This window comes from Ixodes scapularis, unplaced genomic scaffold (assembly GCF_016920785.2).
Source record: "Ixodes scapularis isolate PalLabHiFi unplaced genomic scaffold, ASM1692078v2 PGA_scaffold4__175_contigs__length_147842914, whole genome shotgun sequence".
Lineage (NCBI taxonomy): Eukaryota > Metazoa > Arthropoda > Arachnida > Ixodida > Ixodidae > Ixodes > Ixodes scapularis.
Window position 1 is genome coordinate 121,125,912 of NW_024609879.1, and position 26,539 is coordinate 121,152,450.

A 26,539-nucleotide genomic window follows, 5' to 3' on the forward strand; every position below is an offset into this window, starting at 1 on the left:
GTATCCCTCTAACAGTGAGACCTTGTGGTGTTAAAATGAGTTCTACCTTCACATGTGCAAATGGATTTAGTTCTACTAGCAGCCAGTCGTTACGTAGGGGAAGCTGGATGACTGTCACCAGCTGCTGCAGCTATTGGTTTGTCTTCTTCTGTTCCGCAACATTCTCGACTGAGAAGGCCTCTGGATGCACTGGCGTTGGATGAAGTAGACATACTCGTGAGGTACTTTGGTGATGAGAGTGATTGCCTCGTGCACTGGCACTGGGTGTCTTGAATGGTAGTCGGAGGGGTTGCTGCTTTCTGCAGTGTGTTGTCCGTCAAATGCATACTGTGGGATACGAAAGGCAAGGCGCTCTGTGCGGTCAGGTAGTGACGACCTTGGGTTTCCCAAGATGCTAACCAGGGGCTTGGCATGGAACACTTTCGGCTCTACCCAAGTAGAGCCGAAAGTCTTCCATGCCAAATACTGCTACCAGCATTTCTCGCTCGATTTGGGCGTAGCTGTTTTCCATAGATGTTAATGCTCTGCTTGCATAAGCTATTGCTGCAAGTTCTGTACCACCTCGTTCTACTAAAATGGCACCAAATCTGTGCTGGCTTGCATCTACAACCGGCTGTCTCGGCTTGGCAAGATTAAACTAGGACAGGGTGGTTGCGTCTGACATGGAACGCCGTAGTTTGTCGAAGGCTTTCTGGAGCCGTTCAGTTAACTCCCAGGTTGCATCTCTTAGCATCAGCTTACGCAGTGGCTGAATAAGGTCATTAAGGCTTCGTAAAAACCGACATGAGTTGTCGGCCATTCCCAAAAGACTCTTTACCTATTGAGGGACCTCCGATACTTTTAGTTGTAATAAAGCCTATTTTTTTAGAGGCGGGGGGGGGGGGGGGGGCAAGGGATTTGGTTAACTCTTTCCGGTGAAAAAATTAGTCCGAAGAAGGTGAGCTCTGGCTGGTGGAAGTGGTACTTCCCTTTATTAAGTGTTAGTCCTAACTCCTGTAGTCGACGTAGTGCTGCGCCTAGAGTCGTTTCATGCTCTTTCGTTTTTTTCAAGGACCAGGATATCACCACTGACATTCATGGCGTTTGGGATGCCGTTGAGCACTTGGCGAATGGTATCCTGGAAGATTTCAGCTGCACTGTTGATGTCCATGTTGAGACGCATGTATCGGAACAAACGAGCGTGCGTTGAAAATGCTTTTAGTTGCCTCAAGGATACGTACAGTTCCAGTTCTCGATAGCCGGTATTCAGGTCAAGGTTTGAGGAAACAGTCGCCCAGTTGAGAGCTATCACGACGTCATCAACTATTAGACACCGATGTCGCTCTCGTTGAATCATCATCATCATCATTTATTATTCCTTGGAGGCCCAGGGGGCATTATACAAGGGAGTGAACACTTAAAAAAAAGTAACAAAACTATTTATCTACAAAAACAAGCTGTAATCTAGTTATCGGTTAGAAAAAATAAGCTAATGGCTGCAGAAAATTTCTTAGTATCAGATAAGCAAACAATGGCAGTGTTCACAAGGCGCATGTCGATGCACATACGGAACTCATCAGGGTGGTGTGGTTTTGGTGAAATCACCACTGGAGACACCCATGGTGTGGGTCCGACTGCTGGCTCGATGATGTTTTCTGACAGGAGGCGGTTAAGCTCAATCTTCACCAGTGCTCGAACTGCAAATAGAATGCGTCGGAGCGGTTGAGCGATGGGAAGCAGTTTCATCTGCGAAGAAGCGGATTTGCAGTCCTTAAGCCATCGAACTATTTTGAACAAGTTGGCGAATGATTCCACGATCGACTTTTCTGTTAGGGAGTCTTCGACTTGGTATGGGGTTTGAACAAGACCAAGATTTCATGCTGCTTTGAAGCTTGGAATTAGTGTGCAGCTTCCCGAGGTGACGAAGACCTCCTCTTAACTGCACCTCTCTTCGTACAAAATGCTCACTCTGACCATTTTTAATGAGTTGCAGGGGAGACGTTGTCCTCTATGGAAACGCCTTTACGAATATTTTCTCGGGTTTCTCACCTAGGTGACAGTTCTGGAGTTCATCCTCACCAACAAACGACATGGTTGCGCCTGTGTTTATCACGCAGGTAATTGGAACATCGTCAACCCCGGCGACAGCTTTGGGAAACGAGCTTTACGGGGGCAATTATTTCGCCACAAAAATGTGAACTTCACCGCTTGCACTGCTGTCTTGACGAGTTTCGCTAAACGCTTTTACTGTCTTGTTCGTCGAACGGCACAGCTTGGTAAAGTGGCTGATCTTCTTGCAGGCCTTGCGTGCTTTTTTCCATACCGGACAACTTGATCATCGTCCGCCATCATGTGGTCGTTTGCTACAGCCGTTGTGACAGTATGTCGATAGGCTGTGACGTCGTTGTGTATGGTAGTTTGGACGTGAATGCAGTTTCGCACTTCTTGGTATGCTGCCGCTATGCTGCTCATACTTTCCCTAGTAAACAAAAATCATTTGTATGAGACATTTCTTGTGTCCAATAAACACATATGAATCATACAAGATATATAAGAACATATAAGAAAATATACGAACCATATAAGAATTATATGAGAACTATATAAGAATTATATAAGATATATAAGAGCACCATAAGAAACTTATAAGAAACTTCCCAATAGTTTATAATATGGTGCTTGTATACGTTCTCATATATCTTATATATAGCTCTTATATAGTTCTTATATGGTTCTTATATGTGCTTATATATCTTGTATGATTCATATGTGTTTATTGGACACAGACATTTCTCATAAAATGAGAATTTTCAATGGGGTTAGTACTGAGAGGACCGGCTTGTCGGCACTTTACTCGATTTCTATTTCAGATATGTTATGCTCCGCGTCCTGGAACATCTGTCCTTGCTTGAGGATGTCTGGCAAGTCCAGAGAATACAGTATGGCACACTTTCACAGATGCGTGGATATGGTCGTGATGACGATCTGATTCAGTATCACGAGATCAACGTCTCGGAAGTTGCAATGGCGAGACAGTTGCTGGAGCCACGCACAGAAAACATCTAGTGACTTACAGGCGTTCTGTTGTGCCTATTGGAAGCGATAAATGGCGAATGTTGAATTGATTCTTGGCGCGAAGTGAGCGTCAAGTTTTGCTCTCGCGGCGTCGTGCTCGGATGTCGAAGTTCTCGCTGCCCCTGGTGCGGTGCTCCTGACAGTCGCCGATGACAAGTCGTCTGGAAGAAACTGGTAGAGATCATACACTTCCTCGCCTATGTAATGAAGGAGGAGTGCTTCCTTGCGTACGATGGCCTTAATCTTGTACGCAACGGGAAAGTTCTCCAACCTGACCACCCACTTGGCCCACTCAAAGTCGTTGTTGATGGCATCAGTCGCTTGTATGTTTAAACTCGGAAACGGGGGCAGCATGGGTGCCATGTTGGGTTGTTCCGTTACTTGCAATTGCGGTGCTCGCCTATTATTTTGTGATGTTTGGGTTCTAGGCGCCTTCCGTTACAACGGCTGGCACTTCTGACACCATTGTGGTGTTGGGGTTTGTCAGGATTACCTAGATTGAGGATGGCTGCAGTGGGCGCATTGTACTTTCTTTAATCCGACATTTTCGATCTCCAATGTAGCCAACAGAGTATAGTGATGTCAGCTAAATACATAACACTACACTGTTGTACTTGTTATTGGGACATGATCATTTTAAGGTTCAAATGAGTTGTCCTCTTACTGTTTCTATTCTTCCTCTTTCATGTCCTTGCATCTTTTTGTTTTTAATTCAAAAAGAGGGGGGGGGTGTTTTCAGCAACTTTAATTTCACTTTTTTTTCTCATTTCTTTTTCTAAAGCTATCGCCATTTATGCCGTCTTTATCTATGCCACAAATTCTGTTAAAAGAGTTGACTTTTAAGCTTCGATTTGAATGGTCGTTCTTTAACCACCTCCCCCGAACCGGTAACTAAACATCATATAATGCCAATGCCACACGGACATTCATTATCATTCCTCTCATTGCTTTAACAACTAGGGAACACAATTTGGCACCAGTAGAATATTCCCTGCACTTTGGTAGTTGACCATTGTAAGGGCCCGAAAGGCTAGTCAAACTGCACACCCCAGCTTTTTTCTCAGGCCCCCCAAGATAATTGATGGAAATAATAATAAGAGCAATAATAATAATTATTATTATTATACCGTTTTTTTAACTGGTAAATATTGGTAAAAATGTTGAGTTGGTGAGATTAAAAATGACATTCTCAGAAGAAAGTGTTTTTAGAAGACTCACCACTAGTGCCTTGGGCATAAACATTGCCGATATCGTTATTCACGTAGGCTATGTCCATCCTATGAAACAGAAATAAAAATTTTATAAGAAGTGTCTACGAGCCACAATGCAAAATATCCGGAAGACGTTTTACTGTCTTAGTATTAATGTATAGAAATTCTAAAGCCTACCTTTTATGGAGAAATGTAAATTTGTATCTCGAACTTTCAGAAAAGTGGTCTGCCTAGAACCCATCTTTTTTTTTTTTATCAAAACAACCGGCAAATCAAGTGATCGTCTTTATTCATCACGTGTCGGGTTGTGTAAAGCGTGGGAGCGCATAATGTTTAAATAAATTTCATTAAAATGACAGTATGTATAAACGTGTTTTGGAGGCGATGCCTTTTTTTAGAGTTGGCCTGGCAAGTATGCAGCCACAATCGTAAAATCGTCAGACTATCTCCGGCAGAACTTATTGAAGCTTGACAAAAGAAAACGCTCGACTGTGGATTTTTTAGAAACATTTGAAGACGCTTTCACTCATACACAACCTAACAAGAAGTGTGCCATTTATCTTAAGAATAAAAAATGAAACTTTCTTATGGTTAATGTGATTGAATTATTCCGCAAATTTTCACATTACCCTATTTGGCTTTCAAGGAACATAATTATTTTTCAGGGCTCATTGTGTACTCATTGATAAGTGCTTAAGTTATCTATATTTAAATCAAAAGAGTATGCTTTCTAGTTTGTCCTAGGAAATAGGACAACTCTCGCATTATTTTTATTTTCAACTAAATATGGTTTTGCTGTCATAGCCGTTTGACCATTTAACATATAATATCGACGATATATTTTTCACGAATCATTATTTATCAAATTTCGCACTACATTTTCTCCGCTTCCGTGCTACTGCACATACCCCGTCAACAGTACTGCCATGTCGTCGTTTATGGTTTCATCGATCTCTTTCACCTAATTGCTGAAGTTCCACAGTGTTTCACCCATCATGATAGTTAGATGAGCCTCGGATTTCACAATGAAAGGCTCCTGATTATCCTGCAAAATTTATATACGTATGCTTAGAAAGAAAGTTATAAAATGAAAGGCATTGCTGATTTTGCATCGCCCGCGATACACTGGAAGTAGCAATGATTGAAAATACGGTTAGTGCGTAGGTGAGCTGTTGGAAGTTTAACACAATAAAACGCAACGAATAGTGCAGCAATTTCGGAAATGGCTAAACTATTTCACGAATGTAATACTTGTAATGCACCCTGCTCGGGAACACAAATAGTACACAGAGAGGTGAATAACATCAAGAGAGTTCTAATAGGTAATCCTGATAAAATCAATAGTAAACTGTACTAGTCAGCATTCTCTGCAGCTTGGGGACAGTTCTAAAATATTTTTGCGACTTTAAATTTTGTTTAAAGAAACCTTATTCGGTCTTGGTTGTCCCTCAGTTAGTCAAGTTTGTCTCGTAGAGGTCGGGGTGAAAAGTACTGGGTCGCCATGCAGCTTTGTGCATCATGTTTCATGTAATCTGAACTTTTTCTTAAGAATTAGCTGCTTCGCTTGTCCCTTTCATAGTCAAGGCTCTCTAGTAGAGGGAAGGGTGAGAAGTGCTAGGTTAACCTTGCAGCTTTGTTTGTACGTCGCGGTTAAAAATCCTTGTCTTCTTATCAAGAAGTGTGATCTCTTGAGATAGAAGCAAAGCAGTCCAGAAGGTTTTCACAACTTTGAAGTTGACCGTGCTTTGTAGTGTTCTCATTTTTATTTTTTGTGAGTTGCCTGTGGGGTTTGTGTGTTGGCATTGAAAAACCAGGAGGAAAATCCTTAGCTGATCTAGAGATGTGACTGTCTCTGTTTCGTTTTTTTACCACTGCAACAAAAGTAATTTCTTCCTTCTGCCCGAATCTCGAGTTGAAGTCATCACGATAAGCATTCATTAATCTTCCTTTCATCAACTTATAGTGACTGGCAGTTTCAGAAACGCAGAACGCTGCTAATCCCAAGCCCCAAGCAAATCATCATCGTTCGACTGCCAACCAATGAAATTTTGTCCTCTGTCAATAAGAACGCCAAAGAACGGCCCACGAAGCAAAACGCGGGAACATAATAAGCAACGTCCTGCATTCGTTGGCTATACTTGGTGATCTTCATGGCCAATGCCGCAATCTCGTTGACTAAGACGCTCCTGACTTACAACGCCCTCAGTCTCTCAAGTTCTCAGTAATTATATAGCCAGTGAGAAACAAGCACTGGTATCATACTTGCCATGGTCCGTATAGGTCTCAAAGAAAATTAAAGAGCAATGTCTGCCACCAAGACTTCACGCTCACAAGAACGTGACATCGATTTGCTCTCTTGTTGGCTTAGGTCAACAATCTACATTCCCCTGGCACTTGGCAGCCGAACCACTGCCATCTAAGCATCGCAAACGGCGAATGATAATGCGCAATAACAGTATGTAATAATACTGTTTACGAGCGTGTGTGCCATCGTATTGTCACTGATAGCATAAAAGACGCATGTCGTGGCGAGTCCAGTGAATCTAATTACCGCTTCGCAACCAATGAAATTGCGGAATTAGTTAATAAAAAAAAGTGAAAGCTGCTTACAACTCCCTGCAACGCCGAATTAGAGCGCAGCTCTTGAGGAGGAGGAGGGAAGGGCACTGGGGGGGGGGGTTAAACTAACCAGGGGGGGGGTCACGTGACCTTGGGGGTCACGTGACCCCCAATGCCGATGATGTCATCACTGAGGTCCCTGATGACGTCATCATTGACGATGACGATGCGGGTACCGATGACGTCATTAGTGACGTCACTGATGACTTCACGAGTGATGATGACGATGACGATTCGAATGTCGGTGACGTCATCAGTGACGTCGCTGATGACGTCATCAGTGATGATGACGATGATGATGCGGATGTCGGTAACGCCATCAGTGATGATGACGATGACGATGCGGATGCCGGTGACGTCATCAGTGATGATGACGATGACGATGCGGATGCCGGTGACGTCATCAGTGACGATGACGATGACGATGTGGATGCCGGTGACGACATCAGTGATTATGACGATGACGATGTGGATGCCGGTGACGTCATCAGTGACGATGACGTCATTGGGGGCCACGTGACCTCGGGGGGTCACGTGACCTCGGGGGGTCACGTGCCCCCACGAGGTCACGTGACCCCGGTGGGGGGCTCGCGCGGTGCATTATGGGACATTTCGCATGATGCACCGGGGTCACGTGACCTCGAGGGGTCACGTGCCCCCCCACGAGGTCACGTGACCCCGGTGGGGGGCTCGCGCGGTGCATTATGGGACATTTCCCATGATGCACCGCGCGGTTACGCCGACGCCGACGCCGACGCCGACGGCGACGGCGACGCCGACGCCGCTCAAGCCGGAAACGGGCCCCTAAGAGCTGCGCTCTAAAAGGCCGAACAACACCAAACGACGCCAGAAGCTGTCAGCGATGACAATTTCACGGTGACGTTCGAGGGAAGATGCGTTATGGCACAACTTGACGCGTCCTTGACTGCACATAACACAGGGGCAGCGATAGAGCGAGGAAACAAAACACTGAAGAGAGAAAAAATGAAAAGGAGGTATGCATAAGCCTTGTCTGTCACGAAAGTTTGGCAGATGTTCCAGACAACAATCATTGGCATCTTGAGTCGTGACACAGACTAGCAATACGTTCAAAGCTGAAGAAAACTAGACTTAGAACACAACTATATGCTGCGTTTTACCAGAAGTTAGAGCACAGTCAAAGACTGGTCACCTAAAAACAAACACACGTACAGAGCGCGACACTGTTAGCGCGAACAAGCGATCGCCAGTTTTCTGTGTTTTTCTCTTAGATCCGAAAGGTTGTCATCCAAGATATCATTGTTATAGAAAGAGCCCATTAAGGGCTCTAATACAAGGGGTAAAATTGTGTGCCCACTAATACTCTTTCCTAATTAAATGCTAGAAAGCGCCGATGTCGTGTTCGCGCTAACAGTGTCGCGATGTGTACAAAACGCGCACGATATCGGCGTTTGAATTGAGTAGTCAAAGATAGTATATACGCAAAGGAAGCTGACGAACACCATGACATTATTGTCTTACCATTGGTTTATGAACAAATTGGTTCGTAGAGTCGGCTGCGCCGTGGTGAAGCAAAGTATAATACTGGTGATCATACGCAAAACAAAAGTGAACGGTTTGCCTCGACATTGAGATCTGCGCACGTGCAATGGACAAGAAAAACGTTTTTGCCTTATTTATCAACCGTATCCTCCGCGCAAGAAAGAAAAAAAAACAAAAAGAGTGTTGTCTTTATAGAGTGTGCGCATGCACAACCTGCTTAGACAATGCTTATTCAGTTTCACGAATATGTCCTTGGGGGGATTAGTATCGCAGAAATTGTGGCAGCGTTCACCGAATTCTGCTCCTTACTCTAATACTGCCCGCCTAAATTTTAGACTAGTGTTTTAGGTGAGCGCGTTGGTATGGTGTAAAAGCTAACAAAAGAATTATACACCAAAGGAAAGAACGATGGCAGCGCATCTTTCAACGTACAGCACAAGTATTTTCATTTCTGCAGAAAGCTTCATGGCTTAGGACTGCCTCTTTGGTGTTTTGGACTGGAAGTTAACCGGGAACTTAATGGTAATTTAGATTAAGTTGTTTTTAAAGAATCAGCTTATTAGTGCCAGCCGATGAAGGTTCGCTGACTTGATCTCGCGAGCTGAGATCAGATTCTTAAAGGAACTTGTACCGAAGACCCTTAAAATGCCCATAAAACTTCTACGGTTTTGTTCCGTGTCAAGTGTGGACTTCGTTTTGGCAACTTTGCTTCAGACAGTGGGAAATGCACGAGTAAAATGAATAATTATCGCTTTATAGTACAAACGTTTCTAGATGAAAAATGTCTGCTATAATGTGTGGAAGTGTCCAAAAGTGGCATTTTTTAACATAAGACCGCTGACATTTGAGATCTACTCCAATGTACTGCATTTCTGGTCGAAAAGACCATCATGATTTTTTTTTTTTTTTGGTGGTTCAACAGACATACAAGGTGGTGTATCCCTAGATTGTCCATTCGACCATCTTGATGGCTCGTTAGAGTTTCTTTGCGTGAAATTTAGCGACACCTTTACATCCCGTCATGACATCCTAACGTCGCGTGGCGTCATAATGCCGCGTCACAACCTGGTATCATGTGAAATCTCGTGACATAATGCCGGATGAAACATTGTGATGCCAGGACACACGTGATACCACTACGTCCCGTGACAGGTACCATTACGTTCTGTGAATACGTCCTGTGAATGGCGTGAATGAGTCCAGCAGAATGTACAGAAGCGTGCAGCTCCTCAATTATCGCGGCACTTCGTTTGCATGAGAAGGAAATGAACCGAAAATTGTTTTTAAGTGCTGATAAACTCCTCGTAACTTTACTCGTTTTTTTCTCTGTCTCTCACTTTCTCTAGAACCAATGCGTAGCGCAAATTCGTCTGTTTCTTATGCAGGTGTCGTAGTAACTGACGTCTGAACGCCGAGCTTTGGTTGGCTCTGATTGAAGGATTGTGGGTCGACCTCAAAGCAAGCTGCCCTGAGGTCTACCGATATCCTTTGATCATAGCCAATCAGAGCTCGGCGTTCAGACGTCAGTCACCACGACACCTGTACAATTAGCAGACGAACCTACGCTCCGCATAGGCATGTGGTTGCATAATCCGCCACAAGAACGGCGCTAATGTGCATGAGCGCTGTTAACGTAGCTTTGTTTTGTAGAGGTGCACGACGTAATAACGAAAATGTGACTATAGGCCAAAAATGATTTAGCGAGATGAGACTGTCTTGCGCTCTCCAGCGAGGTGGACGTCACTATATTTGGTTTCAGCTTAAGTTTAGACACAGCCGACATTACGAGCTAATGTTAACAATCAAGCAGCGTCGAAAGGGCAAGTCACTCGGTATTCTCTGTTTATGATTGGTTCAGCGATGTTAGGGCACATAGAGAAACATGACGAACATCATGACGGTGCGCTCTTGACGCTGTTTGATTGGTTCCATCAGCTCGTAGCGTCGGCTGCGTTTGGACTTAAGGGGAAACGAAGTGTAACAGTGTCTCGCATGTCTCCGCAGATCGTCTCCCGAGGACGGTTTTCAGTCACGGACGACGTACCTTTTTTCTTTGAAAACTTATAGCTGAATTTAAGGACTGAAATACGCAAGAAAAATCTGACAGAAAAAAACCACCGCGTCAAGCGGAGTGAATCGGCCCGGATACGATAAACCCGACCGGCAAAAAAAATCAGATAGGCGAAATATGTACAAGAAGATTTTTTTTTTTTTTCCGAATCAAAGAACAAATGAATGTTTGACTGGTTTGGACATAAATCAGGTTTATTCACAGAGCCTACGGTACTAAACTGAAATACGCATTTCATTTGTTTTGTTTTTTTTCTAGATTTTTTCTATGGTGAGTGCTCTGCTGAAGCCGGAAGATGCTACTTACGACGGCACCATTCTCCGTCTCCGATATCTTCGGGTATTCAAATATTAGAAAATTCTGTAAGCCTTTTTTTTTTTTTGTCATCCCCGGCGTTCTTTACGAGAAAGACGCCACAGCTGCGTGTGAGTGCGCAAAACTGGCTTGCAGAGCTCCGGATTTCGTGGTGGTTTCTTTGCGAGAGAGCTAAGGTATGGTGCCGGAAGCGCCTCCCCGACTGGTATGTTGAGCGTCTAATAGACCAAAAATGGTCCCCAAGAGGCACAAACGACGTCACACAAGCCAGAGTGTAATCCTGTCGGACGGAGCGATCCTGGCCGTTGGCCCTTGGAATGCTAGTGAGAATCATGAGAGAACGCGAGTATCGCTGTCGTTGAGGCGTTACAACTTCTGGCTGCCCAAGCTTCCGTGGACTGCCACACTGGAGAGCGACCTGCAGCAGAACAGGCGTCTGCAACATACAGCACAGCTGCTGCAACACTGCCAGGATCGCAACCGACGACAGCATGAAGCTTCTACGACGTCAGCAGGCGGAAATCGAGGGACTACATTTCGGGACGCGGGGAGCACACAAGTCGGAGCCGCATTCCAAGCACCATGGTTAAGAACGACGGAAACGATCTACGAAAACTTCCCAGCTTGGAGTCTACGGACACGGATCTTGAGGCTGTTGTACTCACGTGGAAAGTTGTGATCTTGGTTAAGACGAGCTGCACGTCCACGTATGAAAGTGTTCGAAATTTTAAATTTACCTATAAAATATAACATCCCGTATGAGAGATAATAAAACAGATTCGCTTAGAGCATAAAGCACGTTTTCACTTTGCTTTAGCTGTATCTGATCCAGAGAGTGATGCTAGCGAGGCAGAGAAACAGGGTAGATTTCTTAAATCTTACATATGTCGAGGAATAGAAACGGGGAAAACAAGAGTCTTAGGATCGGGTCGCAATTTTGAAATGCGCTGACAGTAAAACGGGCTTCTGAGGACATGTTTTCTCGTATATCTCTCTCTACACGTTTTCTCTCCTGTCGTATTGCCGCGGGCGCAACTGGCCAAGCAAGAAGCGCGCTCGTGGCCTAATGGTTATCGCCGCTGCCTTCCTTGCAAAAAGCCAGGGTTCGATGCCTGGCCGCGGGTACACATTTTTGGTGACTCTGTAATGTTGATCTAGGTCAGAATGTTCTACGCGCCGAATCTTCTAGGCCGATCGTTCCAGCCCCTTTTGTTCCGTACAAAAGGGGCTCCGCGTGGCGAGCCGAAGTCAGTCTCGCCCCAGCGCTCGATCCTGCTGTTTCGCCGACATCGACGCCTGCGACGCTAGCCTTTCTCTCTTTTGTTTAGGGCACAAGTTCGCCCTATTATACGTTTAGTTTCTTCAGTTATTCGCCGCCTCATCATTTTTCATTCGTGACAATAGATTGTTTTGTTTGCCTCCACTATTAGTCAAAACTTTTTTTTTCGCAAGGCGTCTTGCCTTTTCAGGTCAGGTTAATAGTTGAACCCTTCAGCCTGCTTATCTATAGTTGCTGTGAGCTTAAAGGGGCCCAGCAAGGACTATTTTTACTGGTTTTTAATTTGCATCAAACCTGAGCGCAATGATCGTAGTAACTTAATTAAACTTTTCTTTTCTTTTTCTTTTCTCGAATTTCACTTTATTTTAAAACCTATAGGTAAATTAAAATTACAAGAACAAGCAAAAAATAACCTCCTTGGGCGCTTGAGTGTCTGTGAACTAGAGGAGAGGTAATCAGCTCAGCGAGCGTCCACGGCTGCCGCACTCCGTGTCGACGGCTCGAGAGGGCGCCACTAAAGCATGTACTGGATGGGCTGAATAAAGCGGGCAGTAAAGGCGGCTTGAATTGCATTTGCTCCATGATTAAACACTAATTCGGCATGACACTTCATTGCCCACAAACGACAGCAATTGCGGAGTAGAGATCAGTTCAGAACGGTAGCCACTACGAGCTGCCATACAGCCAAATGGCCTAACCGCAAGCCAAACCTGCTCGCGAAGGCCTTCGGAACGCTCGAAACCGGTCGGATCCTCGACCGCAGCGCCGTCGCGTACATCCGGGACCTTTCTACGCTCGCCGCTCGTCGCTGCCTCATCCCATTACACCTTTCTAGTATGCGCCGCCTTTTCCACCACTTGGCGGCGGGCATGTCGGCGGGTCATTTCTCGTTTCCGTACTTTCTAAAATGCATTTGCTTCTTTTCGGATCCAAAATACTGAACAAAAACTACTTTTACAAATATTTGAAACGGTTCGCGCCACTTATATTTTGTATATTGACTAAAAAGAAGCTTTTAGCGGCTCTGGCCAGTAGTGAGCCCAGGAACAAAAACTTCACATTTCGAGCGCTTTAGGCACCGCGGGTCGCCCCCGTACACTCTAAGAAAAAAGATGGCCTCAAAGGATAACGGCAGCATTTGGTCCTCTAAACTCCCATTTGCTCCCCGAAGAGACAATCTGGTTCGAGCTACGTACCGTGCACAAATGCTGAGGACTAACTGCACTCGATCGGGACTACCGGGACTAACAGAGGGGCGAGGGGGGCAAAAGCAGCCGCAGGAGCAAAAGGGCGGGATCAAAAGCAGCGAGAGGCGCGCGGGAACAACGGTGCGGGAGAAAAAGACGCGAGGGCAAGATGGCGGCGTCTGCTGCATCGCCGATGGCCTGCGTTAGCGACGCACTTACTGTTTTGGAACGCCGGGGGAGATATCCCCAGGCAATCGTAGCATCGAAAATTGCAGGAGGGGCCATGTTTAAGGGTTGGAGTTCACTTTATAACGATCGTAGCCTCTGCTCCAGCACGTCGTGGAAGCCAGCGCTGACTCGAGCGTCACCATTGTTTATGCACTGGCCATGCGGCTTTTGACCGTTGTCCTGGCGTCCTTCCCTTTGCATGCTTCGAAACGTGCTTTGAAAGCGTCTATATTTTGCTTTTGGTTTAACTGGGATGAAAATAGCCGCGTAGAACGTTTTAAAAACGTTTCCAAAGACAAAAAGAAAGGTTAATTCTGTCTTCTTTTCTTTTTGTATTCTATAAAACCTGTGTTTTTGTTCTGTTTTGTTTTTCGCAAGAGGCGATGCGATTACCACGGAGACGCGCATGCGCAAAGTGGGCCAGTCTATGCGGGGAAGCGAGAACATTAGGACGCTGTTTTATAGGCTGTCACAAATAATTACTGTGTGTACCGTTACTTCTTAGTAAGAGATACACTCCTTGGAAAGTTTAGCAACAATTGTGGAGAACAATATTGGTGCGGAAACAGCACCACATTCGTAACATCGCTCACGGTTGTGAGGGTCACTGACGAAACGACTTCTTTCATTTGATCAGTATAAAAGGCGCATGGGTAGCTCTTGGGGTTGGCGATGAAATGAGTATAAATGAAGAAAAAGAAAAGATTGAATGAGTGTGTCATTCATTGTATGTGTGTTGTGCCTGTTTCATCTGTGTTCTAATTCATTGTCTATGCTAAAATGTATGATACGTGTACAAATGTGAAATAAGCGTTGTGCATATGTCAATGTAATGAGTGTGAAAAAAACCTAAATCAGCGATAGCATATTTTTTTTACCAATTTTGAATTTGACGTTGACTAGCGCCACCTAGGTGTGTAAGGGCGCAATTTAGTAATGAATTAGGTAAGGGCGCAACATTTAGTCCCCGGGGCCTAAATGCAAGGGTGCAAAAGTTACTCCTGGGGCAATGGTTGTGTCAGCGTTTTTGCTCCCCTGAGGGAGAAAGTGACGCTCCCCTTTTTTCTTAGAGTGTAGCAGTGTTGCGGAGTTGCCACTTCGGAGTTGGAATGATTCCGGAATCATTCCGCATTTTCGCGTCCCCGGAATGGAATGGGAATGGAATGGGAATTAAATTGAATGCCTTTTGCCAGGAATGGAATGGGAATGGAATGGGATAGGTTCTTTATACTTACTTTATTTATTTATTTATTTATTTATTACGTTCAGCTATACCGAGCCACCCAGGGAGTCGTTCAGAAATGAAATGAGCGGGATACTGCGAACCCACGTAAGGCTCTAACAGACTTATACGCAAAAAACAAAAAATGCAATACAAAAAACAAGCATCAAAGCAAAAAAACAGAGGGGGAAGGGAGTGGGGGGTGGTGGCGCCTTTCACCAGTGAAGTTCAATACATATCCGAATGCGTCTGCGCCTGTGATATTGCACGGCTCTAGGGTATGTCATCAGCCGACGTGAACGTGACCCGCTGCTCTGGTGATCCGATACCCAGGAAGGAGGCCAGACGTGGCCTCGCTGTGCCGACCCAGACTTCATACTCCTGCGACTCGTCTCGAGCACGCTGTTTCTCGGAGAGCTCGCACCTGAGCCGGCCATCTCAGGTCGCAATCCACGAGGTCTCTCTTTGAATGATGCGAGTCGAAACTTGAAGACTGCCATTCATGCGTTGGAGGCGGAGAGTCGGCAAGAAGGACCGTCACAGCAGGAATGCCACCGTATCGATTTTTCAACCGTAACAGAAGATAAGACATGTGCTTCAGAATGCTTCAGGTGGTCCACTTTTCTCGAAAATTCCAAATGCAACTGCCCGCATGGTCTTCAACGAGGCCACCTACCACGAAAGTACGTATTGTCCTTTCATACAGCAGCATGGGTAAAGTTTCATGTTCAAGGCAACACCTACAGATTCAAGAATACTAGTTCGTCCCAATGTGACGTCATGTGATCAGTCCTGACAGGGGCGCCCTTATTGGACAGGGAAGTGATGATGTTTTGAAGGAATTTATTTAGAGGTCGAAGTCTTTTCGCATCACTGGTCAGACAGACAGGATGCCAGGGAAGGGACCGCGGTCAGTCCTTCATGGAACGTTTTTTTAAACCCATTGTGGACTCTTCGTCCGGAACCACTACATTTTAGGCAAAGTGTCAAGCCTGCAAAGAAATCATTTTGGGACAAAAACAAAAGCTTTTACTTCAAACTTAAAGCCTCATCGCAGTTGGCGTGTCAAAGAAATTTGAAAACTGTATTGCATTATCAGTATTTATATTTCTGCCCTCCCTAAAATGTATTCTTGTATTTGTATTTCCAAAGAATTTTTGCCTCTTTTTTAAAATGTATTTTCGATACGAATTGCGATACATTTTTACAGATATATTTGAGCCTTGAGTATCAGTATCTTAGCAACTATTTTCATCTATCCCAGTATTTGTATTTCCAAATACATTTTTAATAGTTCTGCCCAACCCTGCAACGTAATGCAGCTGTCAAGTGGCGTTTTTAACGTTTAGGAATTAGAGGAATCGAATGGAACGATTTAGCCATTCCAGGAGTGGGAAGGGGCCCAGTGTCGCCATTCCTAGGAGTTGAAGGGAGTGGAATTATCGAAAACTCTAATTCCCCGGAATGGAATTGGAATGGAATGGGGGTGCCCATTCCGCAACCCTGGAGTGTAGGTCGCCTCGGTACACCCACCGCCCAGTACACCCATCATCAAACAACGATGTGTGGCTTTCGCCGGCGGAACGAAGCGCTGTGCTGTTAAAGTAACATAGCGAAAATAAGCTTCGAATATTGAGTTCACTTCTGTAATGCGACGAACCTGTGGTGGCGCACTTTAGTTGCGTGCTTTGGCCCCGGGGAGCGGGATTGCGGCAGGATTGCACGGCAGGATTTAAACTTTAGGTGGTCAAACTTCACTCAAGTGGCCGCTCTAGACGCGAACAAGATTTAAAACCCGAGACTCGCGCTTCACTCCGACAACAAATAGTAGGTATAAAAATCTTGATAGCGTTGATTGAAATTGTAATGATCAGTTTTATGCAAACCAATGAAGGTAAACTTTTTTTTTATAACGGAAATTTTATTAGGAGTAGGACATACTCACGCAAGCAATGAAGATGGCCATATACTCCATGATTTTGGTCTTGACTTTGAAGTTTTTGGTGTGAGCACTATCGATTATAACATGGACTTCTGGAGAAACTGTGGCGTAGATATCTAATTCAAGGAGGAGAAAAATAGAAACAGGATGAGAATTGTCAATAGAGTTCACCTCGTTGTTTGCACTTCTGAAGTTACCTGTTAAGAGTGAGATATATAGGCGACTAGCTCACTGTCATTAATTATCATTGTAATCGGCTACTAGAAAATTGTAAACACGTTACCCATAAGGGGAAACAGCGACAGCTCAGGTATCACGTCGCAGACGCTAAGGTGTCGTTTCGGAGCAGATGGACTGAATGAAGGGTAAAGGTGCGAGCGCGCGCTATGGAGTCCGCATAGGCGTTTCGTATTAAACCGAGCAACACACCAGTCTAAAATTCCCAAAGTTTGGTAACCAATGATTGTGTATTAGGTAGAGAGTATTTCAGCTGTTGTCTGCGTAAGAGGGGAGCGTGTTTTCGTACGTCACTTCGGTACAAATAATCGCACGTTCTGAACGAAAAGTGCCTCATAAATAGGGACAAGGGAATAGACAAGACGAAGTACACTCTCATATGAAGGTTTATTGAAAGAAATATACACTATTAATATCATATGTTTGGATATTCGTTTACAAAATAAAACTGCATCTGCCAGGTGCACTGACGGGGCATTATGGCTATTGCTTTCTCCTTGCTTTCTGATGTAGAATGTATCGTAAAATTCTTAGGCGGTTTTATCCCCGTATTTCCAGAGAATTATAGTTGTTTGTGCTAATTCTGGGTCACACGTGCACCTAACCCAGTGCGATGCCAGATTTTCCCTCGGGGACTGTTTTACGGACCATCCATCTTATCTTGCTACCATGCACGCCCATGCATGTTATCTCGCTTGCTTGTTAACCTTGTTATCAGCGGCCCGTGGAATGTTTTGGAGGAGTGCCGAAAAAGACTTGCTTCGATATGGAGCACGGCCAATGGCGTGAAACCGCAAAGTGTCCCACTAATAGCTAGCGCTGCAAATGTGAGCTCGTTTTGGAGCCGTTAAAGACTACTGTGGAAACGTAGAGTCACTGACTTCTAGAACAGGTGGCGCAAGCTACCACCCATTATAAAGGGTAGAGCCATTAGCATCCATCCATACAACCTTAGAAATGCAGGGCGGGGATAATCCCAAGCATCATATCATTCCGTATCCATTAAGAATAAGCTATTAGTCCATAAGAACGCCGAAGAACGAATCACGAAGCTGGACCATTATAAGCCAAAAATTGTGTCTGTGCAGGCGAACTTGTGATAAGTAACTATAACGTAACGCCTGTAACACCCCCAGGGGACCTTTTCAATTCTTGCAAGACTGTGATTTCTAGTTCCTTAAGCTGGCAGAGGCTTATAGGTGTACTTCACTGACGCACAAACAACGTTTTGTTTTTATTCATTTAAAACACCGGGTGCGGCGAGTCGCGGGAATTCCTTATCGCTCGGTATCCAAAGAGATTCCGACAATCGAAGATAAGAACAACAAGGAACGAATCGAAATGCAAAGAGCGCAAATATACCGAGCCACGCCCATCCTCGATCGCCACCATGGCCGACACGTCTGCTTTCAGAACAGCGCGATTAGATGAAATGACGTAGACGATTGGTTTTGTGTATTCATTCTTCAAAGATACAAACAGTGCGTACAAGACTACTGCCATAGAAATCCGCATTGTGCTGTTTTTGTTATTGTTTCAGATGCTTTTTACCACACAATTGTTTTATCGCGGAATCCTAAGAGAAACCCTTCACAAGAAACCGTCGCAAAACACAGCCATGAAGAACCGTCACCCAAAACGGTCACGAAGAACCATCAGGAAGAATCGTCATGAAGGATCACGAAGTCACGTGAGCCTGTGGCGTCACGATGTCACATTACTCTATGACACCAAGATGTCACGTGATATGACATGATTCTTTGATGTCCGAGTATCAGACATCACGTGATATATTGACGCCAGGATGTCACGTGATGTTCCGCGACACCATGGCATCGTGCGACCTCAACATCGTGATATCCCATACACGCCTTGCATAATCCCAGCTCAATCACAAACATTCTCTGCTCCCCGGCCTTCAAGCGTGATCAAGCTACTGAAATTTTTTTCACAAAGTTCCCGTATCCTGCGTTGAAATTTCCCACTCGCTTCTGTATCGTGCTCTGGGCCTGTATGAGACGATTGAGCGAACAAAACAAAACAGTTGGCAGCGACGTTTACGATGGAACCTTCCATCGTTTGTGCTTGGCAATATTGGTCTTACCGGAGCGAGATTTTGGCTGAGTTGTGATGGACCTATTCCGGGAAGTGCTGGCATCTCGGGTTTCAACTGCGTCGTATCCTAAACATGAAAACGCAAGGAGGGTCACTAAAATTGTTTCGAGAAAGGCAGAAATTTAAAGATATTTTTAGCAACGAAGTGCAAACGGAAGGAGCTAAAAATAAAAAAATAAACAGAAAAAACTATACGATGCACATGGCAGAATCGACACAGCGCCACTTTTTCGAAATTTATTAATTCAGTCTTGTGGTGACTAGCCACGTTTTATACCCCAGTTGGGGCCTCACATCGGCAAAGGGACTAGTATTTTCTATGCCAGCTGAACAGATTTGGAACGAACAACGTAGAAATCCAACGAAGAATACGGATTTCGACGTGTGGGCTAACTCTGACCAGATCTGGTCATCACCGTAAAAGACAGCTTAAAAATGTCCGAGCTGGGACAGCCCAGATAATACTAATATCACTAGAAATATTATGACAGTTTATTTATGACTTAAGCAGTGCAAACATTGTGCGCTATGCTGCCGGTGCAAAACCACGACCGATAAGAGGCTGAACAACCTCGCCGGGGCGTTTTCGCACCACTAGCCTGGGGCCTGTTGCACGACTTGCACCACCGGCCGGCCCACGCACCCACTTTTCAAACATTTACTTATTTAGTGGTTTTAGTTCACGCTCAGCAAGTCTCTTATTCGAAGCATACCCCTATTGAAATATCTAATTTGTATGAGAAATTTCAATGTCCAACACATATGAATCATCCAATATATAGAAGAACATATAATAACCATATAACAACTTGTGAGAAATTTCAAATAAGTTTTTTATATGATTCTTGTATGTTCCTATATAGTTTTTATGTGTTTTTATATGTTCTTATGTATCTTGTATGATTTATATCTGTTTATTGGACACAATAATATTCTTATATAAATGGCTTTTACACTATAAGACTTTAACTTTAAAAATTTTTTAAAAATCCTTAACAAATTTAGTTTATTAACCGACTAATCTTGACGGTTAACCCCCTATATTATGTCCCACTGGTCATAATATAGGGGGATAATTCGCTTGCACAGACAGCGTTAGTGTAGTTTTCACTGATCTTTTTAAAAAATCTGTAAAGCCTTAAAAAACACCCTGTATAAAAATGTTTGTGCCCATTCCATTCAACAACTTGATTCAGGTAATATTCGGCGTAAATTTATTTAGGATTTTCCTCCAATAAAAAAAAGAAAGAAGTTTCAAATGAGTGCACGTTTAAAAAATATAAATGTGCCGAAAAAAAACAAGGACCAAGAAGAAGCAAGACAGCACAAGGCAAAAAAGACAGAGCAAGGTGTATCTTTTCTGTAGATGTAACAGGGCGCGGGAAGGTGCTGGAAATATTTACCTCCCGGATGTCGCAATGAAACATGGAATATTTCATGGGCTATGTGTCCATCTGCATTCCGCTCGGAGACAGATGATGGTCTTATCCGCAAGGTGTCGCCCAATACCCCTTCCTAGGCAATTAACATACGTCATCCACTCAAAACAAAACGTTCCTATCAGTATGAATTGTGCAGCTCTGAAGACTCTAGCGGTAAAAGTATGATAAGAAAATATCTTGACATAAAAAAAGAAACAAAAAACGATTCGCGTCACTTGCGTGAAGTGAAACGCTTACTTATGTTATTTTCTTGTTATGTCAAGCAGTTTTTTTTTTTTTAATTATTATTGCTTTCACATACGTGAGACATTGTCAACCACAAAAAAAAAAAAGGAGCAAAGAGCTTCGCTCTTTCCTTTACTGACGGTCCCTCGCACATGGGGATGCGAAATGCATAATTAAACTGTTCCTTTTGTTATGTCAAGACGGTTTTCTTGTTATTTTTTATGTCTTCAGCCCGATTCTGGGGTACATTACAGTGTTTTGCATGCCCATCAAGTAATTGTCTAATGGAAAGCAAACATTCCTCAAGAAAACATGTCGGTGATCTACTTCACAAGGGCCATGCTTATAGTTTTAATCTCTATTTGCGCTGCAACTTTGTACCAGTGTTTCAACAACTGCACTCGTTTTCTCTCGGTATACCCAACCCGAATAAGTTCTTATCAAATTCTTATCCCGTTGAAATTTCCAAAACTTCAGCCAATAAAATATAGCTTCCCTCGAATTAAATGTGCATCTACAGGAACAGTATAGTTAATTACACTCAGATTTATTAGCATAGTGTTAATAGAATTCACAAGATGTTAAATGGACCATGAAACGATTTTGAAATCGAATCATCCACCGCACGTCGTAGAAGGTGTGAAAAGAAAACCAAAACACAAAAAATAAAAAGCAAACAATTTTTTTTTTCGCTATATAGTTTTTAAGAGAAAACCGGACTCTTTTACACCTTCTTTCCTTCGAAAGATCTCTGCCTTTTCACTGCGATGCATCCGCGGTGCCACGGCACCTCAGCCAAACCCACGTGGCCTATTGGATGAGAGCCTACTTTACCAGCACCGCGATCATAAACAATAAATAGCGGGCGAATGTTTCTTAAAAGCTTTGTTAAAAATATTCTTATCCACATTTTGTTGACTAATTAGCGATGTGTCGGAAATTGCCGAATTTTATAATGCTCGGAGCTATGCAACATTTATCGTGTGGTAAACGAAACAAGAGAAAGATAAGACAGCGTCTGCGCTGTTTGGCGATTCCTACTCTCTGCTGAAAAAACATGGCGTCGGTGTTGATCGTTGACGTGGTCGGCGTGGTGGAAGCTCATCGTTCCGCGTAGAGCGCTAACATTGAGTGAATTGTCGTCGCGTTTTGCGATGATAACCCAGCACGTCCTAGAAGGGAAGATTCATTTACTAGCGCGGCGATGTTGTGGCGGCACCCTCAAGAGAGCAGAAACGCTCATGCCGTCGTCTTTGTTTACTTCGATTACAGTATTGCTTTCTTAGCATTTGTCTCCTCCAACATCGCCCGGATTTCTCCTTTTGCGCATTCCATGCGTTTGCTCAAGTTCAAGATATTACTGATGCGTACTGTATTTAAAGGCGTGTATGAAGGATTCAAATTGTGACGCGTCTTCATCACCCGAGAAATGTGATTAGTGTTAGCATTCCTGAACGATCGCAACCTCTATGCGATCACGAAATCATACTTGTAAGTCGCTATATCTCTGCTAAGATCACATCGTCGTTTCCAATCGTCGAAAAGGCGAATGGCGAGATTTGTACTGCCAGTAAAGTCGTGATCGTCCAAAACGGCGTACTGCATCTTTTCCTTTTTCTTCTTTATCCACTCTGCCTTGCGAGCCTATCCTAAAAAAAATTTAAAAAAAGTTAATAAAACTTGAGCCCATAGAAAAATATGTGCATTTTCTCATACGTCAGTGAGTAACAGCGTGTCCCCTTCTTTTAAGTAATACCGCGGAAACGGCTGACGGCGGCGGACGAGCGGCTGTCGTGCTGACGACCTGCTGCGCTTCCTACCGGCGTATGGGACCAGTCCCATGCGGTCGCTGTAGCGCAACATATCTAATTGAATTTTGCTCAGCTGCGATCTGTCCATGGCTATCGCGGTGATGAGAGGCGCCTATTCAGAAAATATGTCGGTGGCATCGGCGCCATCAACGCAGTAAAACTCTGTGGTAAAACCTACCGGCACGCCGCCAGCTCGCCGCTAACGCTCCCATTCTCCTACTGCCCGGTGGCATAGTGCGTCACGACCGTCAAAATTACGCCGCGGCTTGTTTTGCGGTGAGTTGGAAATGAAGAAAAACTCGATATTTAAATAATTTTTCGTGTAGAAATTATAAACCGAAACGAAAATGATTTTATTCGGCGTTCAATGGACAATCAAGGTTTAATGTAAAAGTTATTTGACAAAAGTAAGATCATTTCATGGTCCCTTTAATTGAACGCCTTGTCAATATCATTCAAGAATATTAATATGTATTAACATTATTTTGAACCTGAACGCTAGGAATAAAACTCACCTGCACAATAACTGTCTTCTCAAATAATAATACGGGTGTTACTATAACCACCCTTTTGAATGTGAATGCTAGGAATACGTATGCCTATCCTAGCAGTGCAAATGTGAAAATAGTATTATTTTGCCTAGTAAATATTTCAAAACAAGATAACAGGTGTAAGAGTGAGAAATATACTTATAAAATGGTTTTCTTGTGTAACCGACTTAACAAGGATATCAAGATATTTGACACCAACTTACGACACGAAGCCCATCCTCATCATCAGTTATCATGATAGCAGCGTCTTTCTCTTTGTCATGATACAGTTTTCCTTCAATATCTGATGCATTCATCTGAATGATGTGAATGAAGAAAATAATATTTTTGTAAAACGCAAACATTTCAAGAACAAAAAAGAGCAATCATATTACCATTTAATTCTATTATCATCATTTACAACTATATTAGGGATTGCTACAATAAATCCCTAGTCGCTAACATTACAGGGAAAACTGTTTTTTACACTCTGATAAGCATTCATTTTCGTGAATGCTAACTTCGACTGATTCGTTTCAGTATAAGTGTAACATCAAAAGCGAAACCCCTCAAGTGCCTACTACCCCGTGATATTCGGAAACCAGTTACTAAGATTGCGGCAAATAGAGCTGATAGAAGACCAAAACAATGGAACCACAGTCAACGCAGGTAAAAGGATTTGCTAAACGCTATGTTCATGTACCTTGCGTAGTTCGGGTTCTTCCGGTCATGTTGCATTACTTCCGATGTCATTTACTAGACGCACACCCCCTTCAAAAGTGGGCACAGGGACACGTTTTACTGTGTGACGTGTAATACGTGGTGTTTAACGAGCGTCTCGACTAACAAGGCGTTGATGAAAACAAATATTGAGATATTATCCGGATCCAAGTAACTAAATTAGACCTTTGTGTTTAGAAAAAGCAAGGCTGAACTGCCTTGAGGTATGGCGATGCTGGTTCATGCTGTAGGTAAGGAATTTAGCTAGCGCAGTACGACAGCCAACGTGGGGGTCTTTAACCTAAACCGAGAGGTAGTAAAACACGACCGCACGCCGATACGATACTTATCTAGATCAGAATAGGCAGGGGTGGTGATTGCACCCAGGATCCCTGGTTTCTTATACGCCTTGCAAGTGGGCTCATTTTCGTCTTCTGCACATGAGAAAGGAAGTAGCGGTGACGTCAGAAACCCGAGCCCTGATTGGCTGATCGCGACCCCCTATCTGAGCGTTGTCTGCTCCTTTGCAACCTCGTCTGCTCGCAACATCGTCTGCGTCTGTCTTACCTTTCCTGCGACTTTGGGAAGTTACGAGCGAGCTCGACTTCGCCTTTCAGAGAGGGCAGACGAAATAACTCGAGCAGTACGTTGTTTTTGTCTAACAACTAGCAGACGCGCATCAAGGAGAGAAGTCAAAGGACTCACTGGCGAGGTGTCCCGAGGCGCCGAGGTTCGTTTGCTAAGAACCGAGAGTGAGGGTGGTTAGTGTCCGCAAGTTCCCTCCCTCATGTGCGGCGAGACTCCTCACGCTTTAACGGCGTCGGCGGGTTGGCGCAGTTTACGTCGTCTGCTTTACGTCTTCAAGTCAAAGCGATGGCTGCTTTACCTTTCCTGCGTCTTTCGGAGATTCACCGCTTTTCTACCGGCGAGAGCCACTGTTGCCTCGGAAAACAAGGAGATGACAACAGGAAGAGATTGACCTCTTAATCTAAAATTGAGGTCAGCGATCAAAGTATAAGACGGGAAGGGTTCACAAAGGTCGCGCGGGCGTATTCTATTCAGCACAACAGCCGATCGCGGACGGACGGTCGCCGAGTCGGAGTGCCTGCTAGGCCTATATGCGGTGCTCGCTTGGTCGTTGTCGGTGGAATTGTGGGCGTTGGAGCTTTTCCCGGCTGTTTGTGGATCCAGCGTTCTTGTTCGTCGTTGTCTGTTTCAAGTACTTTTTACTTTTGTTTTTGCTGCTCGAAGTCGGAACGTGTGAGAAGCGCACGTAGAAAATTAAACGTCCGTTGGTCATCGCGACCGCGACGCTGTCGGCCATGCTGATTTGATCGTAAGAAGTGCGTAAGACAGCTTCGCAGCTGTTGTACGATTTCGTCGTAACCTGCGCAAAACTTACGAAAATTTCGTTTCGTGAATACGAATTTGTTCTCAGGTTTTGTCTTACGCATATTTTGGCGTAAGATCATTTTGTGAACCCTCTGCACTTTCGAAAGTCACAGGAAATGTAAGACAGACGCAGACGACGTTGCGAGCAGACGACGTTGCAAAGGAGCAGACGACGCTCAGATAGGGGGTCGCGATAAGCCAATCAGGCCTCGGCGTTATGACGTCATCGCTACCCCCTGCGCAAGGAGCAGACGAACTTGCCCTCCGCATACCATCCACCCCTGCCCAGACATCATCAAGTGTTCCAAAGAACTTCGCACAGAAGACCATGTGATCATTGTACCACTTATACTACTCGTCTCTCTGATTGACGCAGTATTTTGATTGTCGATTCTCGAATGATTGCCTCAAAATGAAAAGTTTCTTCCGAGGCATGAAGGTATTGTGTGAAGCACGGGACGGCGAACAGAGCTCAGAATCCTTTCGTACTTCAAATATTCCGCGTAGAACGCGAAACTTATGTAAGAGTAAACAGAGTACGCGTCATTATACCCTTACCTGATTACCAAATTAAAATAGCAACTCTACTCACCTGGTGGATGATTTTAGACTTGCCAGTATGTGTTATGAACTGGAAAGTGCTCGAGAAAACGAAACTCCTCTCAAGGTTTAGCACAAGGTCCTCCCAAATCTTCAATAATATTTTCTCCGTGGAACTTCGTTCACTGAGAATCGCTGGATAGACTTTCATGTTTTCAACGAGTACTGCCAGTGAAAGTAAATTGAAACATGTCACACAGAGCAGAGAACAATGGGCTTAGATCGAGGGCTGAGAAGAGATGGAAGCCTAACGCTGACAGGAGAAAAAAACGTCAAGTTCGTGCATTAAACTCTAACTTTATTTTAACAGCAAACGTCTACTGACGACACCGCACAAAAGTCGTCGAGTGGAAAGCTTGACTGGGTCCGGTGCCTCTGCACCTACAGGGCATAGCACAATAATGTAAATGCAACCGCACTATTGACCTTAACAACATAAGCGCAAATTATTTTCTGGTTAAACAGAGAATATCAATGCGGTTTGTAAGTCGTTAAGCAGTATAGGTAGGCTCTGAGTAAGGAATTGAGGCGCACAATTGCTGCGGAAGATAGGAATGTAGCAGACTTCCTTGAAGGAGATATTTATGGCAGGTTTGCATTTGGTCCCGTATGAAAGATCCGATTAAAAAAAAAAAAAAAACTCCGCACTTGAAATTAAAAAAGAACACAAAACATTATCATGACATTGTGACCACAAAATATGGGTTCGGTATGAATATTGTCAGAAACACTTACAGCGAAACGCATGAGTTTGTTTTGACAGATCATTAATATCATTTAATTACTTTTAGACATGGGCTCCAATATCCAAGGGCAAC

At 44.1% G+C, this 26,539-nt stretch overlaps 1 pseudogene; it reads right to left on the reverse strand.

Moving 5' to 3' along the window:
• The window catches only part of LOC8043377, an 83,003-nt pseudogene that overhangs the window by 12,034 nt on the left and 44,430 nt on the right, over window positions 1-26,539 (reverse strand).